The following is an 8,037-nucleotide window of genomic DNA, read 5'->3' on the forward strand; positions in this document are numbered from 1 at the left end:
ACATCAAAAGGCTGATGACATCTTGCTGTGGACCTCTCTGGGGCCTGGAAGTAAACCTTTGCTGGTATTAAAGGTACATCAAGAATTAATCATATGGGAAGCGCTATAAGCAGAGTTGGTGATCTTGACACACCCACATAGAGAGACATGCAGCTAGCCCAGGCCTCTTTGCTGAGTGCTAGAACTCAGGGGAGACATCAAAGGAAGTTAAGACCATGCGTCAGCCCACCAGAGGGAGTTGATACTGCCAGACAGTATCCTGGCACTCCAAGGCTGAGAACCGTTCCTAACTCTGACTATTTATTTATTTATTTTGAGACAGAGCCTCAAGCTGTCCCCCTGGGTAGAGTGCCGTGGCATCACAGCTCATAGCAACCTCCAACTCCTGGGCTCAAGCGAGTCTCTTGCCTCAGCCTCCCAAGTAGCTGGGACCACAGGTGCCCACCACGATGCCTGGCTATTTTTTGGTTGCAGCCATCATTGTTGTTTGGCGGGCCTGGGCTGGATTCGAACCTGCCACCTTAGGTATATGTGGCTGGCGCCTTAGCCACTTGAGCCACAGGCGCCGAGCCAACTCTGACTATTTAGAAAGCACATTTTAAAAGTGAACTGTGTCTATTGATCAAACAATTACAAAATCCAAGATAAAGATTACTTGCCAATTCCTTCAGTTGTCACGGCAAGTATTATTTATCATTTCCTCCAATTTTCAATCATTCACATATATGTTTTTAATATAGTTATAGTCAAACTAAACATAGAATATGACCTTACGTCAGTCAAAGGCAAACCCCCTCCCCTGGCAGGGGATATTTAGCAATGTGTGGAGACAGTTTTGGTCTTCACAGCTGGAAGGATGGCGGGTGGGAGGTGGCACGTGATATGTCATCTGGCAGGTAGAGACCAGGGGTACTGCTCAATATCCTGCAATGCACAGCACAGTCCCTCACAGCAAAGAATCATCCTGTCCACAATTCAGTAGTGCTGAGGTGAAGAAACACAGTGTTATACTTTTTACAACTGATTTTACTTCACATACAGTGTTCGGTATTACTGTATTATCCTTGAACTAATTTATGTGTTAGGACATTATATATTATGGATGCTAAATGAATCTTAATGAGTATATAATATTCTATTACATTAATATAAAATAATTTCCATAACTATCCCCCATTGTTGGGCATTAAAGTTAAGATATTTTGCTACTGAAAATAGCACTGCAATGAACATTATGCAAATTTCTTCATTTGAAACATTTCCTTTGGATTAATTCCCAGTTGTGACATTACAAGTCCACTGCAGAAAAGAAGATTGGGAAAATTCTGTGATTAAAATGTTATATTTCTTGAGCGTTAGTGATGTGCCTTATTTAATGTTTTAATCCCCCCAATTGAACAGCATCTTGTATATACTATGTCTGAATAAATGCTCATTTCGTATCATGCTCTGTTTGTCATGTGAGGATGCCTCAAGATCTTATTTCCTGAGAATTTCTTTTAAAAAACTAGGATGATCATATTTTTTCCTTTGATCTATAAAATGCAGTTTTAGGCCATGTGTGGTGGCTCAGGCCTATACTCCTAGCACCCTGGGAGGCGGAGGTGAATGGATTGCTTCAGCTCAGGAGTTTGAGACCAGGCTGAGCAAGATCTAGAACCCCATGAATACTAAAATTAGAAAAAATAGCTGGGCATCATGAAGAGCTCCTGTAGTCCCAGCTACTCGGGAGGCTGAGGCAACAGGATCAAGGCTATTGAGCCCAAAAGTTTGAGATTGCTGTGAGCTAGGATGATGCCACAGCACTCTACCCAGGGTGACAGAATGAGACCCTGTCTCAAAAAAATATATAAATAGAAAATATAGTTCATTAATATTTTTCAGTTTCCTAATGTTATTATACTCTTGAAATTAGCTCTACTTGATCATGGGTATTTTTTTATATATATTGATTGAGTTGAGCTGTTGGTATTTCATTTCAGTTTTGCTCACAAAAAGAGGTTGGTTCATATTTTATTTTTTGCGAGATCTTTGCCTAGGCATGAACAAAGGGAAAGGGATAGAGGCAAAATGCCCACTCAGCTAGAGCGAAGAATTCTCAGGAGAAAGCAGAGCAAATAATCAGGTGGAGAAATAAATGTGTAGCAGGAGAAATGCAGTAAGTCAGCCTCAACATAGGAGCTTTCTTTTTGGTGTCTTAAGGTCCTTAAAAGTGGTCTTTAAGAGAGAATGAGGCAAGTTGTAAAAAAAAAAAAAAATGGGATGTCAGTCTCACATAAATCTAAGTAAACAAATGAATAAATAAATAGCCTGGCATCCTGCGAGAGTTTATCCAATGCTCTCCCACATATTAATTATTCAACAAGTATTTATTAAGCACCTAATATACCCAGGCATTCTGTTAGATGCTAAGGATAACGTGATGAATAATTTATTCTGTCTAGTGGGTACAGACACATCCTGAGAAGTACATTCTAGGTAGGGCCACTATTTATTTCTTTCTTTCTTTCTTTCTTTCTTTCTTTCTTTCTTTCTTTCTTTCTTTCTTTCTGAGACAGAGTCTCACTTTTTCACCCTCAGTAGAGTGCTGTAGCGTCACAGCTCACAGCAACCTCCAACTCCTGGGCTTAGGTGATTCTCTTGCCTCAGCCTCCCGAGTAGCTGGGACTACAGGCGCCTGCCCCAATGTGCAGTTATTTTTTGTTGCAGTTTGGCCGGGGCCAGGTTCAAATGCTCCACCCTTCGTATATGGGGCCGGCGCCCTACCCACTTAATCTATAGGCGCTGCCCGGTAGGGCCACTCTTAACTGATGGGGGAAAATAGGTGATTTACTTTATCACAAATTTAATGTACACTTACTGCAATAGAAAGGGAACAAAACACCAAGCTTACATATAACCATAATTTCATTACCATACAAATATAACTGTTTCTCTTGTTATCTAGAAATGTGTAACAAACAACCCCCAAACAGCATTTATTATTATCTTTCACAGTCCTGGAGCCTGATGGGCTCAGCAAAGTAGTACTTACGTGGGAGTCCTCAGTGGGAGTCAGAGGACATCCTTTGCTACCCAACCTCTCTGCACGGTTTCCTAGTATTCCGACTTCTTACACAGAAGCTGGCAGGCAGAAGCAGCAAAGGTAGGATCTAGTTTCAGAAGTCACACAGCATGGCTTCAGTAGTGTTCAGTAGTGTTCTGATGAAGACAGTCTCAAATTAGGCCATATTCAAGGGGGGGGGGGGAGAAATAGATTGCAATCCCTTGCTTGGGTGGATGGGGAGAAGGAACTGACGGTGACCAGCCATCTTGGAGACAAGCTACCATAATTATTTACCATTGTCAGTATGGTTTTTCAAAAATGTTTTTACATAACCAAATTAAAACCTTAAAATTAACATTGATAATTACTACTATGTAATCTTCAGAACCCATTCAGGTTTTGTCAGGAAAAGAATCTGGCTCGGAACCACACATTGTATTTAGTTGCCAAGCCTCTTTAGTGTCCTTCAGTAAAGGACCTTGGCAGGCCCATTATTACGGCCAATGACTCTCAGTTTGAGTTTCCTACAATGTCTCCTCATGATGTGACTCAGGCAATACATCTTGGGTGGAAACATCATGAAAGTGATTTGTTCTTCCCATTGACACCTTTAGCAGAGGCATGATTTCGATCTGTCCCACTACTGTTGACATTCAGTTAGGTCAGTTGATTAGGGTGGTATCTGCTAGGCTTTGCCTAGAATAGGGTAGGAATTACTTCCAAAATGACCTTTACTAGCCCTTTGTTACTACTAAAGGCTTTGTGGAGAGTTATTTTGAAATGAACATCTGATTCCTCATCAAACTATCAATTTATGCATTTATTTATTTCCATCTTTATGAGCTTACTCCTTCCTATTTTATTCAAAGGAGTTGTATTTGTTTTCTATTGGTGACAAATCAGCATAAAATTTAGTGTCTTAAAGCAACAAAAATGTATTACCTGACAGTCTTTTATGTCAGAAGTCTGATATGGGACTCCCTTAAACCAAGATGTTGACAGGTAGAAAACACACACACACACACACAAAGAAAGAAATAAAAAGATGTTGACAGAGCGACACTTCTTCCTGGAGTCTCTGGGAGTAAATCCATTTCCTTACCTTTTACAGTTTCTAGAGGTCTTTTACATTCTCTAGCTACTGATCCCTTCCTTCATTTTGAAGCCAGGAACAAGGGGTTTGTTGCATCCCTTCTCTTGCTGCTATTTCTTTGGTCCTCTGTAACTAGGAAGAGATCTCTTCTTTTAAGTGTCCATATGATTACTTTGAGCCCACCTAGATAATCCAGACAATCTTCCTATCACAAGGTCCTTAACCTTAATCATATCTGCAAATTTCCTTTTGTCACACAAGATATCATTTATTGATTCCAATTATTCTGACATGAACATCTTTGTAGGTCATTATTCTGCCTACCATGGGGGTTACAATCCCTTGCCAACATTACTTATTTTGATGCTCAAATAGTCCCCAGTTTGGTAATTATAGGAATGCAAAAAAACCCAGTTCCCAAGCTTCCTGTAAGGTAGCTTCTGTATCCTTTTGACATCACTCCATAATACTTTGAGCACATTCTTGCTTTTTGGCACAAAAATATATTCCAGATTTAGCATATATTTTTCTGTCCAAACCCTGGGATCATCCATTTTTCCAAGGAAACATAATTCCCTTAGTGGAGAATGTGGAGAATAGTATTTAGAAGCAAAAGTCTGGTCTTTGAGTGTGCTTATTGCTACTGGGTATCGCCACTCCCAAGCCTTCTCAGTGGACAGCTAGGGAATATGTTTATGTATATTTACATGTACACAATTACATATGTATCTCTCTATATATCTATATTTATTTAAAACCATGAGATCAGGCTGGGTGCAGTGGCTCATGACTAATCCTAGCACTCCAGGAGGCTGAGGCAAGTGGATTGCTTCAGACCAGCCTGAGCAAGAGTGAGACTCCATCCTTAGTAAGAACTAGCTAAGTGTTGTGGTGAACCTTTGTAGTCCCAGCTACTGGGGAAGCTGAGGCATAAGGATTGCTTGAGACCCAGAGTTTGAGGTTGCTGTGAGCTGTGACACCATAGCACTCTATCCCAGGTGAGTGAGACTCTGTATTAAAATAAATAAATAAATTTTAAAAATTTAATTAATAAAAAATGATATCACATAATTACTTTCTTTTTTTGGCCTATTGATTTAACTTTATTTTTTTTTATTAAGTCATATACATACAGATCAGGAATACATTTATGCATATGTAGGGTACAATGTGTGGATTTTAAATTACAATTTGATGTGCTTACATCAAACTAACTAATATAGCTTTCACCTCATTTACTTGATTATTGTTAAGACATTTATGTTCTATAATACCTTCGGTTCTAATCAAACATGGTGTTCATTCTTTTTTTCCCCCATTTTCTATATTTTAAGTCCTTTTTCCTACCATGAAAAACTTGATTTATATCATCTGTAATGTATGTGTTTATTTATTCAATTTCCCTGTATGTAACCAATCTTCCATTACCATCCTTATTCCCCACCCAATGATAATATACTCCTCCATCTATTGAGGCTCAGACTTTTCCACACTGGACACTCTGACTCTGATGCCTCATTACCTTGACATGGTTATCAGTATGTAGCACCATTGTAAGTTGGGAGCATCTGTAATGTATTTGTCACTTAATTTTGACATTGTATCAGTTTCTGGGTTGGTATTGATTTGATTTACTTATCTCTTACACTGGATCAGATCTTGATTTTCCATATACATGCTAATTTTTTATTGGCTGTCACGTCCTTTAACCGTTATCTTCTTGGGAGCTGGATTTTTTTTGCATTCCCATAAACATCCCTGGGCTCTCTTTTGGAACACAGTTAAATTACATGGGAACAATATGACCCTTTCAGGTCTTGATTTTAAAATTTGATAGGTAGAAGGGGAGCATTGTTCAGGCAAGGGCTAGCGGTTCCCTGCTAATGAGGCAACATCCTTTTGTGTACTCTACTCAAGCCCTGCGGATCACACGAGTTTCCAGTGTAGCTGGTGCGAAAAGATACTATTCTCCACCGTGAGTGCCAGCCACTTTTGCCTCTAATCCCTTCATGTGGCTCTCTGTTCTTTCTGATATGCATGCACTAATCACTACTCAGATGCATACTGAAGGGAAATCATCCCCAGAGTTTCCTCTCTATACATTTTGCAGATGACAGAATGGAAGCTTAGAAAAATAAAGTAACTAGAGCAATATCTTCCAGCTAGAAAATGGCAGTGACACTAAAAGAATTACATCACAAAGAGTCTCTGACCTGAAGCTCGACATTGAATTGGGATAAGACCAATAGATGTGAAAGGATTAGCAAATGCTGTAAAATGTTGTGTTAAACTGCTTTGTTTTTCTAATTTTATTATGGTTTATTTCTTCTCCTTCTAAATTATAATTGCACCCAGAGCAAAGATCCTATCTCTCACTAATTATATCTTTCAAGATACTTTGTGCTGTGCTGGGCATAAAATGAATACCCAGAACATTGGTGCTAGGGGACAGTGAGTGTAAGAACAGAACGCTTATGGAACAAGTAGAAGATCTGGGCTATCAAGAGAAGTTTAGGTTTAACTAAACACCAGCCAGAGAGAGAATCTAAGACTCCGCAGGAAGGACCCACTAAAGGTCACATAACTTGTTAGAGATGAACTAGTCAGAAACTCATCCCCCAAACTCCCCATGTGGTATCTATACCATGGTTCTATAACTCATGGAAGTAAAAGGTCCCAGCTCCCCTACCCTAGCATAAGCTGCTTTTCTCCTGGAAGCTGACTCTTACCTCCAGAGACTCAGCTCAAGAATAATTTTTTGGCTTTTTCTCCAGTTACCATGGCATGAGCAACCATGAGCAGCAAAGTCCCTCATGATACCCAGTATGAGGCAGTATGGGAAGTCCTGCAAGGGAACCAGTCTGAGTGCTGGAAGTTTTTGGAAACAGTGGAGCTGCAGATCAGCTTGAAAAACTGTGATCCTCAGAAGGATAAATGCTTCTCTGGCACCATTGGGCTTAAGTCCACCCCACGCCCCAGTCCCAAATTCTCAGCATGTGTCCTGGGGGACCAGCAGGGCTGTGACGAGGCCAAGGCTATGGACATACCCGACATGAACATTGAGGTGCTGAAGAAACTCAACAAAAATAAGAAGCTGGTCAAGAAGTTAGCCAAGAAATATGTTGCCTTTTTGGCCTCAGAGTCCAAGCAGATCCTGTGATTCCCCGGCCCTGGTCTAAATAAGGCTAGCAAGTTTCCTTCCCTGCTGACCCACAATGAAAACATGGTGGCCAAAGTTGATGAGGTGAAGTCCACAGTCAAGTTCCAGATGAAGAAGGTTGTGTCTGGCCGTGGCTGTTGGCCATGTGAAGATGACAGATGATAAGCTGGTGTACAAAATCCACCTGGCTGTTAACTTCTTGGTGTCATTGCTTAAGAAGAATTGGCAGAATGTCTGGGCTTTACACATTAAGAGCACCATGGGCAGCCCCAGCGCCTGTATTAAGGAACATTCTAATAAATCCTAATGATGTCAAAAAAAAAAAAAAAAAGGAATCATTTCTTGGAAACCTGGCTAGAACCCTCTAGTTCAGTGGTTCTCAACCTGTGGGTCGTGACCCCTTTGTAACAAGGAAAATACATCCTGCATATCAGATATTTACATTATGATTCATAACTAGCCAAATTACAGATATGAAGTAGCAATGAAAATAACTTTATGGTTGGGGGTCACCACAACATGAGGAACTATATTAAAGGGTCACGGCATTGGGAGGCATTAGGAAGGTTGAGAACCACTGCTCTAGTTGGATAGAGATGCAGGTCTTTTCTATCCTTGACACTTTGGTCCTTCCTCTACTACATGAAGGGTGACAGGGACCACGCTCACTGATTTTCTTGCCTGTCCTCCCATTAGAGCAGAAATATTCTGAAGTCAGAACCATGGCTCCTAAGACTT

At 40.4% G+C, this 8,037-nt stretch overlaps 1 pseudogene; it reads left to right on the forward strand.

The window, feature by feature from the left end:
* Positions 1-6,933: 6,933 nt before the first annotated feature.
* On the forward strand, positions 6,934-7,606 carry LOC100944249 (annotated as a pseudogene).
* The last annotated feature ends 431 nt before the right edge of the window (positions 7,607-8,037 follow it).

Source organism: Otolemur garnettii, unplaced genomic scaffold (assembly GCF_000181295.1).
Source record: "Otolemur garnettii isolate 467f Iridium unplaced genomic scaffold, OtoGar3 scaffold00004, whole genome shotgun sequence".
Lineage (NCBI taxonomy): Eukaryota > Metazoa > Chordata > Mammalia > Primates > Galagidae > Otolemur > Otolemur garnettii.